Source organism: Peromyscus maniculatus, chromosome 9, assembly GCF_049852395.1.
Source record: "Peromyscus maniculatus bairdii isolate BWxNUB_F1_BW_parent chromosome 9, HU_Pman_BW_mat_3.1, whole genome shotgun sequence".
Classification (NCBI taxonomy): domain Eukaryota; kingdom Metazoa; phylum Chordata; class Mammalia; order Rodentia; family Cricetidae; genus Peromyscus; species Peromyscus maniculatus.
Window position 1 is genome coordinate 120,447,392 of NC_134860.1, and position 19,925 is coordinate 120,467,316.

The 19,925-nt window shown below is 42.5% G+C and overlaps 1 protein-coding gene across 2 annotated transcripts in view; it reads left to right on the forward strand.

Moving 5' to 3' along the window:
• Pcca (propionyl-CoA carboxylase subunit alpha) overlaps positions 1 to 19,925 on the forward strand; it is a 370,367-nt gene that overhangs the window by 334,031 nt on the left and 16,411 nt on the right. The gene's annotated exons all lie outside the window — the stretch shown is intronic.

Genomic DNA, 19,925 nt, shown 5'->3' on the forward strand with positions numbered 1-19,925 from the left:
TTAAACTCTGTTATAACTAGAAAACACAGTCACTGAATGGGACACCCCAGGTTCACAACTTTAACTTTATTGGCTACAAATTTACACTCAATTCTAAGAAGTGCTGTTGCTGTTAGTGCATGTGTTTGACAGTTTTCCCCTAATAGGAATTTACTTAAAAAGAAATAATGTATTTTATATAAATTTACATAAATAGTAGGTTAAATGAAATCATATTTTTTCTTTTTATTAAGTTAATGTTTTGTTTGAATTTCTGAGAGGGATTGCAGAAAGCTTTTCCCTAATTTATTTTGGCCACATGATCCTTGTATCTTCTTTTTATTTTTTTTTTAAATCAGTTATTTTTATGAGACTGGATCTTGCTATATGGTCCTGGCAGGCCTGGAACTCACTATGCAGAGCAGGACTGACCTCAAACTTATAGAGATCTGCCTGCTTCTGCTGCCTGAGGCTTGGGATTAAAAGCTTGTGCCACCATGCCCAGCTACTAAATCCTTTCCATTTAGTGGATAGTATCAGACTCAAAATACTGTGGAAGATGCTGTTGTGGGACTTTTCGGTTATTTACTTTTTATTTATTTATTTTGTGTGTATTTATTTACTTGGTGACTGCAGGGATGTGTGCCATGGGCACAAGTGTGGAGGTCAGAGGACAACTTTCCAGAGTCAATTCTCTCTTGCCACCTGTGGGATCTGGAGATGGAACTCAGGGTCATCGACCCGAGAATAAAGGGCTCTACCAGCTGAGTCATCTCCAGGGGCCTGTTGGTGTTTTTAAACCAACAGGGGGATTGGGAAGGAAACAGAATGGTTGGCAAAGAGGACTTAAAAAGAGAAATGATGGCTGAAACTCTGGTGACTTGGGAAAAAGACCCCCACCCCTATACAGAACAGGCTCATAATTCTATAGAAAACACAATAATAGATGACCAACAGTGACTTTTCCTAACTAGAACAAACTAATCATGCTTTGTACACCTCAAAGTTGGAATTCTGTTTTAAAAAGGCATCTCCACTCCAGCCCAAATGTTTCAATAATGTAGGTACCAAAATATAGTTAGCATATATATATATAATAGAATTGTTCACAATCTATTTTTCCTTGCTTTTCTCTTTCTTTTCTTTCCTTCCTTCCTTCATCCATCCAGCCATTTATTTGTTTGTTTGTTTGTTTATTTTTGTGGCCTTGGCTGTCCTGGAACTTGCTCTGTAGCCCAGGCAGGCCTTGAACTCAGAGATCTGCTGCCTCTACCTCCCAAGTGCTGGGATTAAAGGTGTGTACCACCACTGACTGGCTTATTTTTCATTGCTTTTAAAAAACACAGTTATTTGACTTGAGGGGTAGTTTTTTGTGGGTTTATGGTTGTTTTGAGACAGGGCCTTACTATGTAGTCCTGGTTAGTCTTGAACTTGGTACATTCCTGCTGCATCTGTCTCTTGAGATCCAGGATTCTAGTCATGAGCCACCATGCCCAATTTGACTTGAAGTTCTGAGAAATCTTTCAAGGGTTATTCTTGCAGAGTCATTGTGTACAGTCCATTCTGAAGCTCTTGAGATGACTGTATAAAGGAAAACCAGCCCTCAGTTTTCTCTGAACCCGTTTTTTGGAGGTGCAGTTTCTCCTAGTTGTATTGTTTTCACAGTAGCTACTTCCATGTCCTGGAGGCAGTGTTCCTTTGAGTTCCCTGGAAAATACTGCTTTAGAATAGAATGGCAAGCTGCAGCCCACACCTATGTTAATAAATAAAATTTCACTGGAACCTGATTTAGCAATGCCCATCTGTTTATTGATTGTCAATAGATTTTTCCAGACTACTGCAGCAACAATGCCAGCATACGGTAAAACCTAAATTATTCATTGGATAACAAAGGTTTACCTGCCCTTGCTCTACATGGCTGCTGCCATATGTGTAAATTAATTTTATCTTCTCCGTTGTGTATACCAGTACTGACACATGTAATGAAAAAGCTAATATAGATGTGTTTGTACATAGTCTAAAACAGTATAAAATCTTACATTTCAAATTACATTATTAGCCAAAAGTAAATAGAGAAGCTAGCTAAATCTGTTATAGTATCAAAACAGTATTGCATTAAACAGCTACAATAATTTCATGTAGTCAATTGAAGTAAAGAAATTTCTGAAAAAAATAGCTAGGGTTTTATTTGGAAGGTAGATGGAGCGAGCATTGTAGAATTAAGGGTTTCATGAGAAAGGGGCAAGTTGGCCTTATGTAAGATGATGGAAGGGTTGTCCTTCCCCTTTACCATTTCTTGGTATGGGAGAGAGTCTGAGGAGCCAGCAATTATTTGTTTCCCAGCACCAGGTGCAGGGGAAAGCTCAGCATTGCTGTCAGAAAAACACAGCCATGTGTTTTGGGGGTGCTAGGGGTTGAACCCTGGGCTTCACACATGCTAGGTAAGCACTTCACCACTGAAATACTTCTCAGCCTTAAAAAAAAGAACACTTATATTGTCTGTTGCGAGAGCTGTCTACTGTTCTGTCTGTGGCCATGTCTGTCAACACATCAGTGTGGTTTATGGTGCATCTGCTTATTGAAGTGAAAATGGCAGCATTGACGCCTGCAGTGTTTTGGAAAGGAAGGCACTATCAGTGGACTGATGTGGATCAGTTGAATGTATTTGTCACTGATAGACTTCTCTCTGTAAAATCTTCATTGTGAGGCAAGTGACTCAAATATAAAGTGTTCCTTTAAACACCTTGTCCCCAGTTGGTGGTATTTTTTGGGAGGTATGAAACCTTTTGACAGGGTCCTAGCTGTCAGAAGTAGGGCCATAGGGGCCTGATTGAAGTTATATAGGAAGGCTCTGCTTCCAACCCAAGATGCCTCCTGATACATTAAGATACAACATGCCCTGCTGCAAGTTCCACCTCACCTTATATGGAGTCCCAGCATCCATGCCTTTCCCTGTATAATGGACTGAGTCCTCTTTACCTTGAGCCAATGCAAACCTCTTCTCCCTTTGGGTCATTCTGTTAGGTGTTCTGAAACAGGGATCATAGGTTTAATTTATGTTTTGGGGAACACTAAAAAAGAAAAGAAAAGATCCTACTATCATGGCAGGAAAAGACCATCACAGTTAGAAGTTAGTTAGTTCCTTTTTAGAACATTTGCAATTTGGCAAGTGTGGTTTATCAGATGGCTTAGATACCAAGAACCAACATCTGATTACGATGAACTAGATACTTTACCAAACATTTAAAAAAATCTGTGTGCAGTTATGAGTGTGCGTGTATGTGTAAATACACATGCAGTGGTGCATGCGTGAAGGTCAGAGGACAACCTTGGGTGTTGGTCCTCTCCTTCCACCCTTTTGGAGACAAGGTCTCCTGTCCAGCACTGTGTGTGCCAGGCTAGCTGGTCTGCCAGGCTTGCTGGTCCATGAACTTCCAGGTCTTCTCCTATCCTGCCCTAGGAGTGCTGGGATTCCAGATGTCACTACCACAGACAGCTATCTGCTCTGAGGATCTGAACTCAAGTGTTCTTGCTTGTGTGGCAAGTGGTTTACCTACTGGGCATTTATTTCCCCAGCCCCATTTCAAAGATGTACGTCACATGATAGCATTGACACTGTTATAACTCAGTGAGTCCTGATTAGTGTACAGTTGTGCAGCAGTTACTACATTCTTCAGCTTTAGGGTCTTTTTCACCTTGGAAACTCTTTTCTGACTGGTTGTAGCCAATCACTGCTCCCATCATCAACTCTGGCAATCATTGCCAACATGCAATTTTATTTTGTCTTATTTATCTGTTTTGTGGTGCTGAGGATGGTTGATCCTAAGGCCTCCTATATGCTAGACACCTGCAGCCCTGTCAGCCTTTCCTATGCATTGACAAAGGCATCCCCTGCTTGCTTGGTTTCACCAGATGAACAGAGTGAGATAGCAGGCTCCCCGTGTGTGACTTCAAATGGCCCAGCCCAGACTGTCTGGAGCACTCGAACTTCAGTGTGCTTCAGAATCATTGCTGACCTCCTAAGTCTGGGGCTGGACCTCATGATTTGCATTTCTGATAAGTTCCGTGGCGGTGGTGCTGACCATAGAACTGAAGATCAGTCAGGACACTTCTGAGGGCCTGGAGAGTAGTCATTCTTGTGAATGCTTTGTTTTGTGTGCTTGGTATTGATTATACCAAGTAACCTCAAAAAGTAAACACATCACTTAGAGACAGGACACCTTCTGAGAAATGTGCCCTGGTGGGGCAAGCTTGTAATCATAGCACTGGGGAAGGGGAGGCAGGAGGATTAAGAATTCAAGGGTAGCCTTGGCTCCATATTGAGTTTGAGACCAGCCTAGTCTACCTGAGATGCTGTCTCAAACAAACAAAAAAATTAGGAAGTTGTTGCACAAGCAGCATAGAAGGCATTACACAAAGGTAAAAGGCACGGTGTCAGTAGCAGTACACCTCGGGACCACTGTCGTGTACGCAGTTTATCATGGACAGAATCGTCCATGAAGTGATGAACACAGCCACTGAATACTGTCTGAAAAATGATCTCTCAGTGGGGAAAATGGCATTGCAACTTAATACACACATGCTTACACACACGCATGCACACACGCATACATGCCCTCCTTGTCTATAGATCATTTTGTAACGTATGTGAAAAAGCTTCTGTTGTTTTCATTTCTGCCTTTTTAAAAAGCAAGCAGGTGTTCACAATAGCAAGAAACAAATTCAAACTTTGTTCTTTTCTCCTAATAACAGGCAGAAATGTAAAGGGTAATTTACCAAAAAAGAAAGCAAACAAAGAATGGAAAAAAGAAAGTACTGACTCACTGCAGACAGCTGCAAAACATTGCCCTTGGGATGAAGGTTAACTCAGTTTTGAAATAATGGCAGAAGCTCACACTCTTAATAATGTTTAGCCCTATAGAAGGTGCCTCCAGTCTAATGTAGACACAGCAAGGCAGAGGGGCTGCAGTGTGGCCCTGGCTCCACAGGAAGCCCTGGGTTGAATGCCTCCCTTTGTGCAAACTCATTTGTATTTGTAACTCTTATTTTAAATCCCCCCAAAATATAAATATTTGTGGCACTTATTTCCTGCTTTTTTTTTTTTTTAAATTTTGTGGCATCTGGAGGTGGAAGTCTGGGATTGCTGCTAGCTGTATTAGCTATCATATTTAGGAGGTCAACCATAACAAAGGTTTGTTTGGTCTTTGTGCTGTGGTTAAGATAGTCACCCATGGTGCTGCCGCTGGAAAAAATGGGGCTTATGTAATTCTACCTGTGGTTCATTTAGTAACTGATGTGAAAAAGCATCATGGGATGGAGCAGCCTAGGCAATGGAGGCCTTAAATTCTGGTGACACTTGAATATTGCCACCTATTTTACTGGAGAACTTGATTAGAATTGTCTTTTTGGATTGGGGGTGTGGCTCAGTGATAAAGTGCTTGCCTTGTAAGGACATGGGGTCTGTGTCCAGCACTGGGGGAAAAACCAAAAAGGCGGTCAGTCACCTTCCTGGGTTGGATTAAAGTCTGCATTTCATTAGTGGCATTAGAAATCCATTTCTATCGGGTTAGGGAGCACCACAGACCAGAGTTTACCTCCTCAACACCAACATAAAATCCAGGCAGGTACTGCTGCCTGGAATCCCAGGTCTAGGGAGACAGATACAGGGGATTCCCAGGGCAAGCTGGTTAGCCACAGTGGCTGGAATTGGAGATCTCCAGGTTCAGTGAGAGACCAGCCTCAGTAAAGAGAGTGGAGAGCAAAGAAGGAAGATACCTAATGTCAACTTTAGGCCTCCATATGTGTATACAAATACATGTATGTGTGCTCATACATATGTGAACAAATATGCATACACACATACATACTATATACATATATATCACAGCAAATGAAAAAAGGACAATTAATAGTCCCATAGTTGGATAACAGGCATGGTCACACACACCTGTAACCCAGGCTCAAGATATGGAGGCAGAAAGGGTTGCCTGCTATGGCCAGCTTGTTCTTTGTCAGAAGTCCTACAGTTAGTGCTATTAGATTGTTGCCATAGAAAGGCCAGCTCTCTGGGACAGTTCAGAGATGGTGCCAGGCTGGCTAGATTTATGTCAACTTGACACAAACTGTAGTAATCTGAGGACCTGCCTCCATAAGGTCGGTGTGTAGGCCAGACTGTAGAGCATTTTCTTATTAGTAACTAATGAGGGAGGGCCTAGCCCATTGTGGGTGGTGCCATTACTGGACTGGCGATCCTGGCTTCTATAAGAAAGCAGGCTGAGCAAGCCATGGGGAGCAAGCCAGTAAGCAGAACCCATCCATGGCCTCTCCATCTGATCCTGCCTCCAGACTCCTGCCCTGTGTGTGGATTCCTGTCTTGACTTCCTTCAGTGATGAAGAGTGATGTGTAAGCCAAATAAACCCTTTCCTCTTCAGCTTGCTTTTGTTGTGGTATTTCGTCCCAGCAAGAGAAGCCCTAGCTAGGAGAGTACCACTGTGGCAGTGAGTGTTGGTAGACTGACTACAGGCTGCAGTGCCAGCACCGGTCTTCCCTGACAGTCTTGTGAACCTGCAGGTATTGAAGACAGAGGCCAGAGGCAGAACCCATTTGAAGCCTGTGAGAAATGTCCATTCTTATTAAAGCAAGGGGAGAGTTCAGAGTTCTTTCTTGCTTTCTCATTCATGAGCTCACAATAGCGCAAAGATATTTTACTACTCTGCCGTCCAGTTTGTTGGGTTAATTTGGGAGATAGTGTCAGCGACCTGGAGCTGTGCCAACTTCCAATTAGCACTCCCTGTAACCACTGATTTCCCTTTAAAAGTAATTACTGCAGATGTCCTCCGAGACCCTGAACTGCATCCACACTCTTAATCCCACATTTAGTTTTCTTATCCAACACGGAAACTGTTATCTCAGGTTTTTAAGATTTAGTTTTAATTCTTAAGCTTTAAAACGACATCAGATTTACTATAAAAGTCACAAAAATACCATAAATGCTGTCCATATCATTTTCCCCAGATTCCATATGTGAACCATGTGCTGTGGTTGTTGCTTCAGTTGTAATTTTCTTATTTAGCTATCCAATCATCTGTCTGTCTATCTATCACTCATGTTACTTTGTACCATTCTTAAGTTGCTAATAATATTTTTGTGCTTTTTCATTACAAGACAACATCCCCTTTTATAACAGCATGGCTGTACAGTTTTCACTACCAAGAAATGAACAGTATCAATATAGCACAGTTGTCTAAACTCCAAACATTTCCAACTTTGCCAGTTTCCTCACTGACTTACAGTCAAAGAAAGAAGTGCCTTTTCTAGTCCAGGGTCTGCTTCAGAATCACCTGCTGCATTACATCCACTCCACACCCCCAGTCCCTGTTTGTCCAAAATCTGTTCCTCAGTCTTTCTGGCTAACACAGTTTTTACTTTCATCAGCAGTCCCTCAGCTGGACTCTTTAGGGGGTTCTTCACAGCTAGCTGCCCGCAGGAGGCTCACTTCTGCTCATCTCATTCCCAGGACAGGACAGTGGTGGCTTGGTTGAGTTGGTGTTGCCAAGTTTCTTCTGTACTGTAAAATGATCAACTTTTCTCATTTTATCACCAAGGAACAGGTACCAAAGCTGGCATTTCCAATTTAATTTTGTTTTTGTTGTTTTGGTTTGAGATTTTTTTTCCATATGGTTTCATACAGTCCAAGCTAGCCTTGAACTTGTTATGTAGCTGAAGCTAGCTCTGAACTCTTGATCCTCTTGCTTCTACCTCTTGAGTTTTGAGATTACAGGCATGCACCACCATACCAGCTCAAAGTAATAAGGCCAAATAGAAGATAAACAGAGCCAGGATAAGCCCAAGAGCCCAGAGGGAGATGTTACCCCAGGAGCTCAGGGGAGTTGATAACACCTTGGCTATGACTGGAGAAATGATTGTAAATCATCCAAACAAAGGAAAGTTAGGAGAACAGTCTTAGGTATTACTGTGAACTCAACCACAAGGCCATGAAACTACCTAGTGTGCTGGGCAACTGCTGTCATTGGCAGCTTGCATTCTCATGTCCGGTGGACTCCCAAGATGGTAGTCTGAGAACACTTGTCCCAACAGGGCTGGTAGCAGAGTCTGTGCTCTTCCAGGACCTCCGGGACCCTTTTATCTCTGAAATCTGTAATTCTCAGTCCCCTAATTAACACAAGAGTGAAAATTAGAAACAAAGTGAAGAATTCAGTGAAAAACCCACAGTATTTGATGATCACAAAAGTGCATCATTAGTATGTTTATTTCTGTTACACTGGAAATTTAGTTTTGTTTTCACTGAGGATAAGAATCATCTTTGCAAACATTAAGTCACTTTTCCATTTACATTTTAAGTCAAAGAGGCTGGGCTTGTGGCTCACAGATGTAGAATACCTACCTATCCTGCACAAGGCCCTGGCTCAATGCCTAACATTGCAATGAAGAATAAAGGAAGAGGGCCGGTTGGTGGTGGCAGCACATGCCTTTAATCCCAGCACTTCCCAGGAGGCAGTATTAGGCAGATCTCTGTGAGTTCGAGGCCAGCCTGGTCTACAGGGCTAGCTCTAGGATAGCCAAGGCTACACAAAGAAACTGTGTCTCCAAAAACCAAAAATAAATAAATAAAATAGAAATAAAGGAAGGGAGGAAGGATCAGTGAGGCCCAGGAATGAAGTGCTTCCTTATATGTGCAAGGCCCTAGGTGGTGAGTGTGGGGAATAAGAAAAATATAAAATAATGAAAGTGTACTAAATTTGGGTTTTGAAGTTTTAATATATATCCAAGAAATACTGTTCTTTGCCTTGAGAAAGTATATAAATCATATGGCAGAGAAACAATGTTAGCTATCATCTTTGACCCAGCATTTTACATTTTGTTTTAGTGGCAGCAGGTCCCAACCTTCCAAGGTCCCTGGCTACAGATCAAGGACTTTTGCATGCTCCTGTCTAGAAACTCCTTCATTCTCCAAGACACTTCACTCTAAGTATAGCCAAGTTACTTCTTTTGTCTGGGAGGTCATCCATGCAAGGTGCATATTACTCATATCATCTACAAGAAAAAATTTATGAACCTATGTCTAAATTTTGATGATGCCAAGACAGAAATACATTTCAAAAGAATTCAGCAAGGAAAGTCCCAAGACTTGGTGAGTTTTTCCTTATGAGAAGCTGCTGGGTGTGGAAGCCCCTCATCTTAGCTCTTGGTTCTTCAGCACTGATATGTTTACAGCCTACCTGCCCTTTGTTACTTCTAGGGATGTGGATGTGTATAGATTAGTCAAGGAAAAACACCTATTTTTCTGTTTTCATTCACAAATCCTGCTTGTGTTCTATGAACCAAGCATATGGTCCCTTCCCTAACAGGTTATTATTGTTTAACAGACATATCACCTCTCTCTCTGATGGGATTTAGTATATTTGTCATGTGCCATCCTCATTTTTCCATTTCCATTTATCCAATAAGCGGACACCCTGTACCTTACCCAGCAGGCAGGAGTCTGTTTTCTGTCTCTGGATTTCCTGCTCTAGCTGTTTCATATACATTAAATCCCCTTCTCTGTGACTTCTTCCTGGCTTCTTTCACATTTTTCTTATGGCCAAATAGTCTTCCAACATAGACAACTGCATTCTTATTGTTGTTTTCTTTTGAGACATGGTTTCTCTGTGTAGTCCTGGCTTGCTTGATCTGTAGACCAAGCTGACCTTGAACTCAAAGATCTGTCTGCCTCCATTTCCTGAGTGCTGGGATTAAAGGTGTGCACCACCATACACACCCCTATGCCTGACCCAACAACCACATTCTTAATGCTTAAGATTAGATCTTCTCTATCAAGGGGTTTCAGTGATAGTTGTTGGTTTCTGGGTTTTGGGATAGTTTATGATTCTTCTCTGTAATGTTGATATATGTATTAGTTACTTTTTGTTGCTGTGTTAAAAGACCATGACCAAAAGTGACTAATGTAAGAGTCCATGATAGTGGGGAAGGGTGGCATCAGGTAGTTGGAGTAGGAAGCTAAGAGAGCACATCTTTATCCACACACAGGAAGCAGAGTGCAAACTGGAAGTGGGACAAAGGTATAAATCCTCAAAGCCCACCCCCAGCCTCATACTTCCTCCAGCAAGGCTCCCATCCTAAAGGTTCCATAACCTCCCCAAACAGTACCACCACTGAGGACCACATGTTGAAATACATGTACCTAAGGGGGGCATTTCTCATTCAGATCACCACAGCACACTTCCTTACAGTGTATAAAAATGTATTCTGTCTACCTCTGCCTTAATGAAATCTTTTAACAAAGCAGATTCAGTCTCTGCTTAAGAGCTTGTCCATGACTGGAGAGGAGCTTTCCATAAGCAGGACAGCATTGGTGGCAGTTCATGTCATGTAACTATGAGTAGTCTGTGGTGGTATTTAGAGGCTTCTTACCTAGCCATAAAGTTCTAGGTGTGTACTCAATGCATAGGACACTGCTTCCCCAGATGTAAACCTCAGCAGCTTATGTAGCTCCAAAGAGACTTAGGAAAGAGTTCCCCATTAGTTTGCATCTGTATTCATATAGATAACTGGAATGAAGCTATCCTTTAACTCAGGTGTTTGGCCTACAGAAAAACTTATTCACTGGTCTTTGTATAGTGTGTGTGTTTGTGTGTGTGTGTGTGAGTGTATGTGTGTGTGTGTGTGTGTGTGTGTGTGTGTGTGTGTGTGTGTGTGTAAGATATTAATGAACTATTTGTAGTACTGTTGCTGATGATTTTCATTGTTGGCAGATCAGCCCTTCCAATTCCTTCTGTTGCTTTTTCTAGACCACATGGCTTCATCTCTTCATCATCCTCTTGGCAGTCATTATGGACTTCAGTGTTTGGTAGGGTAATCAGCCTATTGGATGCCTGAAGACAGGTTTGATGTACTATTTCAGTGAAGCTAGCTCTAGGCTTTTATGTCACTTCTTCATGCTAAAGAGCATGTGTTTCCAGTTGCTCCAAGATGAACAAGGCACACTGCAGGAGGCACATTTGTCCCATCATGTCTAGTGACACAAACAAGACAAAAAACATATATGGACTTTGTCATTCTTCTTAATATAAACAAATCTTATATATAGTTGACCTTGAAAATGGCTTTTTTTTTTTTTTCAGAGCTGGGGATTTGATAGCTCAGTGGTAGAGGCCCTGGATTTGGGCCACAGTGTTTGGGGAAGGGGTTCTCTCACAGAAGATAGTTTTCTAAAAAACACAGAGGAGCAAAGGAAAAACAACTGTTTCTGATTCAGGTTGCATGAGACTTTTCCATGGGGACAAGGAATTGATTGTCCACAAACCAATACGTTAGTACAGACTTTGGAAAAACAAAGTCATGCTTCTTTTAGGGAGGAGAAATAACAGATTCTCATCCCACATCCCTCAAGACAAACAGTATTTGATCTACTCTTAAAATCTTATTCTATCCCTCAGTTCAACTGAAGTCAGACAGCAGGTCATAAAAGAGTCCCACCATCCAGGGAAGAAGCAGAAAAGATGTTGCCCTAATACACCCCAGACATGGATGACAATGAATGCCAGAGAAAATGTGGGAAAATAGGAATTTTCATCCCTTGGTAATGAGAATAAAAACACCATGTAGCCACACACCCTAACAAACCTGTGCTTCATCCTGCTTTCTCCTCAGCCTTTTTCAGAATGAGGTAATTAGTCTGAAATGGATGCAGTTATGAGACTGAATGTTGTTGTAAGATTGTAGAGAAGCAGAAATTCAGACTGGGACAGCCATCCATCAGGGCAATGCTGATCTAGTCCTCACGTATAGTTATCCTTTGTTGAGACCAGGATTCTCCTTTTGGATGTGCTTATATTTCTTTAATATTAAAGTTCCTTTTGAAGGGATTTACACTGAGTTTGTTTGTGTCAAATTCCAAAGAGACAAGTATGACTCAGTCCCTGTGGCTCCTCCCAGCCTTCTCATCCCACTCCCTACCCTAACCCTCTCCAGCCCAGTGGCTGGGCTTCACTTGCCTTTCCTTTCGCCAGTTTCTGATCCCATATAAACCAGCCATTGGGCCACATGCTGCCTTGACCTCTTGGCCCTTGGCCTCTCTCTTGGTCCACTTGTCTTCTCTTCTCTTATTTTTCCCTCCCTCGCTACCCCCACCCAGTCCAGGTTCAGTCTGGACTGTTCCAGGTGCCTCTGCCTGTATTGTCCCTCATATCTACAGTAAAACCTCTTTAATCATTCCTAGGAGGGGTCGTGTCCTAATTTTCATTTAATTTGTATTATAGTGGTCATTTCATTCATTTGAAGTTATCATGCTGACCTTTCTAGGACGTTTTTGTTGTTGTTGTTTGTTTTTTAATTTACCTTCCTCATAGTTTTAAATAAACCAGTCACCCCAGTTGCCTATATAGTCAATAGTTCTGGCTTCTTTCAGCTCACTTGAAATCTGCAAACTGTTGGAGAACCTGGTTTCCCGAACACATTTTGACCACGGTGCTTTCTTCATTCAGGCCTCTCCTGGATTAAGAACCCCAGGCTGTGTGCACAGGTTTCCCTCCTAACCTCACCCTTCTAATGCTTGTCTCCGACTCAGGGGCAGCAACATTAGTAAGATGCTGACTATACTCACCAAACACTCCCAAAGCTCTGAGACCTCACGTGGGCAAGAGTGAATTCAGGCTGCTGGCCCGGTGGTACCAGTTTATAATCCCAGTTACCCGGGAGAGGTTGAGGCAGAAGAGTGGAAAGTTCAAGGCCAACTTGGACAACTTAAAAAGACCTTCTTTAAATATAAAAGGTGAAGAGGGCTGAGGGCACAGCTCGGGGTAGAACTTGGTGTGCCAGAGGGGACTGCTCTGCTGGGGCATCTATCTGCTCAGTTTCTTATGACAAGAGAGGCTTCACTGAACTGAGCATGGTTGGTTCCCAGACTCTGCCCACCATGTGCTTTCAACATAGGCTCAGGACTGTAGATGCAAGGGACATGGCCCTTACTGACTTATATGCCTTATTCATGGGCTTCCATAGCTTTATTTTACTTTACCTATAAAAGAGTTAGATTTGATTGGACAGCTGTTACTTATAGACAAGTATAGAGGGAAGCAGTCCTAACCTCTGTGACTAAATTAGTTACTTTGGGCATTTGTGACGCTCTAGGTTCTAGAAGCCACTAAGTGATGACAGTTTATAAAGTTATAGAAGTTTATGCTGGTTGGTATTAATATTAGGATATGAGATAAAAAAGTTTCCTCTGAGAGCAAAGGGTGGGGTAAAAAGAAATTTTTGTTATGCCATTGCAGTCAGACTGTTGTGGACATTAACAAAGGATCCAAAATTAAGAAAGGAAAGAAGGTGTGTTGGCACACACCTTTACCCCAGCACTCCTGAAGCAAAGGCAGGAGGATCACCTCAAGTCTGAGGCCAGCCTGGGCCACATAGCGAGGAGCTGTCTAAGAGGATAAGAAAGTGAGGGGAGAAGGCACGTTGTGTAAAGTGGAGCCTGGAGTTTCGGGGCAGCCTGGACAGAGGTGGCAAAGTTGAAGTGAAACAGACCAGAGTCTCAAAGTAGATTTTTCGTCCAAGAATTCCCTTGATCTTCAGAACAACCTTGTGAATTAGGCACTGCAAAGACCCACAGTTGGTGAGTCAAGATCTAGAGACACACCAAGTTTCAGATTCCAGAGCTTCTAAGCTGTGGAGTTAGAAGTTGAAACTCAGTAGCTATGCTGAAGACCCCAGACATGGTGTCATTGTTCCTACTACCTCCTAACCCAGGGGGCTTTAGGAGGGCTGAATGTAAAACCTGCTCCCAGTGAGTCCATTTTTGGTAGTACCCATTTGTATTGATATTGAAGCTTTGCAGACTGCCTTTTCTGACTGGTCAGGTTATGGAGTTTGAGGCCAGGAGCCATGTTTCCATATGTATACTCTCACCATGTCCAGATATGTTTATTAAGTAGCGTTAAGTGAATAGATCATTTAGACTGATCCTTAAGTTCACCATGTATCTATTTAGGAGTCTGAGGACCCTAGAGCACCACACAACCCCATCTAGAAGTTCTTGCTGTCATAGAATCCTATTTTATAATTTTTATTTTAGACCTTTTTTTTAAGAAGTTATATGTAGTATTTGAAGAATTTAGTCTTCTTTTGTTTATAAACTGTAAGCCACAGAGCAAGTACTAAAATTAGTATCTGTGAGTTGCTGCCATATACAGTATGCACAATTCTGCTTTGTTTCATTCTGCGTAATCGGAGATGTTTGGACAAGAGACCGGAAAGAATACTTGATGCATAGTTGTTCCTGGGCACTTGCTGGGTGCTTTGCAAATTCTTGTCAGTTTAATCCCTGACTGTCATACGAGATGTTTATTATCGTGGGGCTGTAAAGATGGTGTAACAGTTAAGAGTATGTGATGTTTTTGCAGAGGACCCAGGTTCAGATCTCAACTCTTGTGTCAGATGGCCCACAATTGCCTGTAACTGCAGCTCCAGGAGATCTGATACCTTCTTGTAGCTCCTGTGAGCACCCATACACACACACACACACACACACACACACACACACACACACACACACACACACACACAGTCTTTTTTAAAAGATGTATAATTTTTGTCTATGAGATAAATTTTTTTTTGTCTGAGAAATTAGATTTTTTGGCCAAAAAGTTAACATCTTAAAAAAACTGTTTTTGAGGCAGTCTTATGTAGCTTTACTATATAGCCAAACTGGCTTTGAACTCCTCAGTCTTCTGCCTCCACCTCCCCAGTGCTGGGATTATAGGTATGTGCCACAATCTCTAACTAAAGGTAACATCTTTTACAGATCTTCAATTCAGGTTTATGGGCTTCTAAGGATAAAGATTCACTTGCTGCTATTTGTAGTCTAGGGCTGCATCTCCTTTTTTGTCCATATTAGGCTTTGCAGGTCTTATGTGCCTGTAGCATTGTGTGTGTATAATATATACCACAAGGAATGCCAGCAGCCTGTCTCATAACCCAGGCTGAGCTTGTAAGATATGTTACATTGTGAACTGTTCAGCAGTCCCCTGACAGAGATCATTCCTGGTACTTTGGACTGTTGTGTGAAGGCTTGTTGGGTTGTGTCCTGGTTTGATTTTTTTTAGCCAACAGTACTATACAATCACAGTCATCTCTGGCTTTGTTTACTTTGCCTTTAAGCATGCTAGTTTTGTGATTTCTGTCCAACATAAGCCAACATTTTGTCCTATTTGATTCTGAATTTCTTCAATGAATTCCTAATTGTGAAAACTTTTTATTATTTAACTATCTGCATGCAGGCCAGAGTGCTGTTGAAGAAGCCCAGCATTGGCACGCTTCCCAGCCTCTGGTGTTGTAGCTCCGGACTGAAGAACTGAGGAGGAAGGCCAGGCTCCCCATCTGTTTTCCCCAGAGTCCATTTGTTCCACATCCTGTGACAGCAGTACTTTCACTTGAGATGAGCAAAGAATTCAAATGGAAGAGAAAGTAAAGAGAGGGGTGGGGACCATAGCAAAATGGTATGCTTCCCTACCTATGTGCCTATTTACATAATTGTGTTGTTATAACATTTCCTGTACTTTCCTGTAAGTTGATGCTGCCCTAATTACAGATTTTCAAGAGAACACTTCATTGTACCCCAAATTACAGAGTGCTTTAAAAAGGTACCTTCTTACTGGCTTACCAACTACCTTATAAACTCGTAATTACATAAAACAATTCAGGGTGCAGAATGGAAACAGCTTGTACCTTTAGCAGATGTTAGTATTGTTACATAATTGAGTACAGGGCTTTCAAAGATCTATAATATTTTTCTTGTATAAAAAGAAAACCCCAGCTCATTATAGTCATAATGTGTCACATAGACTCCTGATCAAACAGAAGGCACATACCCTGCCTTGGGATTCTGTGCAGTGCACTGTAAGCAGACTTGCCTTTATGGACATGAAAGTGCCACTTATTTTAGCAAATTGCTTTTGTGGCCTGTGCACCTACTTGTTAGACAGCCTATGGGCGCCTGGACCCCTTTATCCTCTGTGCACCTGCATGTGGGGCTCCCTAGTACTGCATGCTGGGGGGGGGTCTCTGTCCTCAGCAGACTGGTGCCCTTGGAGGCCTGCTAAGGACTCCTCCGTGTTCCTCCTCTATCAGAGGGCTCTCAGTGAGCCTGAGAAGCCTGGGCATGGGGCGAGCTCTCTGGACAGGGCTCTTTTCCTTTCCCACTTTGTATGTGAAGACAGTGACTCCAGGGGCCAGGAAAGTCGCCTCACAGGAACATAGCAGAGGAGTGAGTTCCCTGTTGGTGAGAGCAGTGCTGGACCTAAGGTTTAATGATCAGCGTGCTTTTTCAGCACAGTTGTTAAGGGAGAAAGTTGTTCACTTTAGGACAGTAGAGTAGATGGAAGCTTGTGATTACAAAAACAAGACAGAAAAAGACTTGGGTTTTGTGTTGTGGATGGACATCTCCAAACTGGTCTCTCCAGAGGGATTATCTTTCTACCTCCGACCAGAGATACATCCAAGCTGCCAGCCACTCATTCCGTGTGTGTGTGTGTGTGTGTGTGTGTGTGTGTGTGTGTTCACATGCGCCCTGGCCTGTGTATGGAGGTCAGAGGACAACCTGAGGAAGTTGGTTCTCTCCTTTTAATGTGTGGGCCCCAGGGATTGAACACAGGTTGTCAGGACTGATGACAAGCCCCTTCGGCCTCTGAGCTGTCTCACCAGACCAAGCTGGTCATGTTACCTTAGAGACAGCTGGGGAAGCCACACCCTTTTAGGAAGAATTTTGAAAAATGAGTCTCATGTGGGTTTTTTTCTTCTTTTTTTTTTTTTTGTTAGAATTTTTCTTCTTGCCTCTATTTTTATAATTTTTTTCTCCAAAGAGACAAGGTTCTTGTTCACTGTCTTTGTGATGTCTCTCGGCACAGTCATGGGTCCTGTTGAAGGCTGAAGCTCAGGCCTGGGTTTGTAGCTCAGTGGTAAAGCATGTGCCTAGTGTGTACAATGCCCTGAATTTAATCCATAGCAGCAAGCAAGCAAACAAACAAAATAAAAGGAGGTGGGGGAAACACAAAAAAACCAAAATAAAAAGAAACTGGAGTTTGGAAGCTACCTGAAGAATAGAACCCTGAACACAGACTGAGCAGTGTCTGCCAGTGGAAAGCCGTCCATTATGTGACAGCACAGTGCTGCTATGATCAGCTTATGTCACTGAATAGGCACGGAGTGATTTGAGTCAGAGACCACTTTTTCCCTGTTCATACCGGTATATCACTGAATGCGTGGGAGAAGTGGGCAGGCCCAAGCGCGGCCTCCAGGACACTTAGCTCAGTTCCAGCAGTGATGTGGGAGAGGCCCTTTTAGGATGGGATGGTTTTGTTTGTTTAAGATAGGATCTCTATGTAGATTAGGTTAGCCCAGGCTTGCCTAGAACTTGCAGTCCCCTGCCTCTGTCACCCCAATGCTGTGTTTACAAGCCTGTGCTACTATGCCTCACTAGTTTCCTTATCTTTTAAGATTTTTGTCTCCCAAGGGTTCAGAGATCAAACCCAGGGCCCTCTCTGGATGCCAGGTAGACAAATGCTGTGCTGTTGAGCTACATCTTCATCCCTATTTTGGTATTTTTTTTTTTTTCTGTTGCACAGGACCTTGATGTTTCCTTGTAGGCTTTTGTCAATTATTACAGTGTGCCAAACCTTAAACTATTGAACTTGACCTTACAGTGCAGGTGTTGTAGTTCTAGACAGATATATAGAGCTTCTCAACCATGACAGGTAGTAATGGTAGCTGCTGGCAAGGCAGCTCTGGTTAGTCCCCCAGGTTTTAGGTGTGATAACTTGAGCCAGCTGCCCCAGTTCCTTGGGACATCTCTTGATTGTCTTGCAAGTTAAGGCAATAGTTGTGTTTCAGGAGGTTACATTTTATACAGTGTTTCTGAATTGTGCTTTTGTGAGACATGTCAACTGTCAGTGTGAAGCAGGGACATTGGACTACTAACTGATTGATCCCTACAATTGCTTGCTGTGTAAAATTGTGTTATAACAGTGCTAATTACTAAGCAGCTGAATTGTGAAAAAGTGCACAGCAGTAATTTGCACCTTAAAAAAAGTGAAAACACACACAGGGCACATGCTTGATTTATGAGCTTCCCGAGAGCATGTGTAGTTGTGTCTCACTCATGGCTTGACTCTTGTTCAGCGTTTGGTTTCTGTGTTTGTACTTTCTAGAACCTAGCAAGAGCTGCTACGGGACAAATGAGAGCAGGACAATTAACAAGGAAGAACATTTGGAGACAAAAGATTGGTGCTCTGAGATCAGTATTGCTTTTATTTATTTGTTTTGCTGGTTTTAGAACAGCTAGAAAAAGTCTCCTTTGAGGTTCTTTCCTATGATGTGGAATTGTGACCTGGGATGGCCAGATTCTGGGGTTCTAGGGCCCTAGTTACTGCATCAGTGCAGACTGTGTTCTATTTGATTCATACCGAGTGAAAGCGTCTTTGTAATTAGCCTGACAGATCTAAATCAGTATAGATTTCTTTTCCTCCTAACACTGAGAAGAATTTCAGGCCCTCAGAAAACTTGTTTTGCCTTGTGGGTGGGTCAGAAACATAGCATCAAGTAATTTATAAGGGCTGTCCCCTAACCCATGAGTCACGGCCCAGATAAGATGTTCTCACTATTTGAAACCACATATTCCAATATTTATAAGTGTGTTTTCAGATTAATTTCACCTACCCATTATTTGACAGGCAGAACTTACAAAAGAAATTTGTTTGTAAAAGGGAAAGTTAATTTTTTTTTCTTCTTCTTGCCTACTGCTGTATTTAAAGGATTCCTGCTCGGGTAGAAAGCCGAGGTTTCAAAGGAACCTTGTCTCCATATGGTTTTCCTCGATAATCCCTTATCCTCCATCTTCAGCTCTCATTCCTTTGCTTTCTTGCCTGTGGCTACATTTCTATCTCTGCATCAATTAGCACAGTGATTTATACAACAAGCAAGCAGTTTAGAGGTAATGGTACACAATTAACATCTCATTCCACCATAAAGGGTATGCTAAACACCCCAGTCATTGCTTTCTCTGCCTGGAATTGAAATAAGTGTTTGTCCTAATTCATAAGCTATCTGATGTGAAGTGGGCCTGCTTTGTACTGCACTACACCATTAATCTAATTATAGATAGCTGCAAATGAAGTGCTGTCGGGGCTGGGAGATTGAAGAAAATAGCCTTTTGTCGTTTAGCATGACTCTGTGAAGCAGGATCACACTTTACAGGGTAATGCTGCAAAATGGAAATCTCAGTGATATTGCTGCCTGTTGCATCTTCTCTAATTACTGCAGCGTTGTAAACACAACTGGGCGCTGATATAAATAGAGCTGTAGCTATGCTGTCATGTGGGTTGTAGGAGAAAGTCCTCCGAGTGCTGTTGGATTAAATGATGCATCCTGATTGACAGCTACCTTGAGACTGCACTGATGGAGTTGTCACAGCATTATGCTAACAGGCCAAGCCACCACTGCAGCTGCATGAAGCCTTGGCTGAGGCTGAGGCTGGCACTGGCCTGGCACTGGCCTGGCGCTCTAACTGCAGCCTGTCCTTCCACCTTTGTTACGGGGTTGAACCTCTAAGAGGCAGCCATCAGCTCCTATTCTGTGTGTTTTCTGGAGATTTCTCTTTCAAAAGAGCAGCTAATGGGCTCTGTGTTCAAGTAGAGAAGAGGGTACAGTCCATGGTTGGGAACCTTGCTTTTCCTCTTGTTAACTGTGTGCTTGTTCTACCAAGAACTAGGGAAAGGAACACAGGTGACTTCTAATTCCACTGTGTGGCTTAAGGTTTTCCCTGCCTTTCTGAAGAACTGGAGTTTTGGAAAGACAGTCCTCATTTCTGTCCACTTCCAAACACTAATGATGATTTTCCTCTGGCTGAGTTAGGGAAGGAGTTCTTTAGGGAACA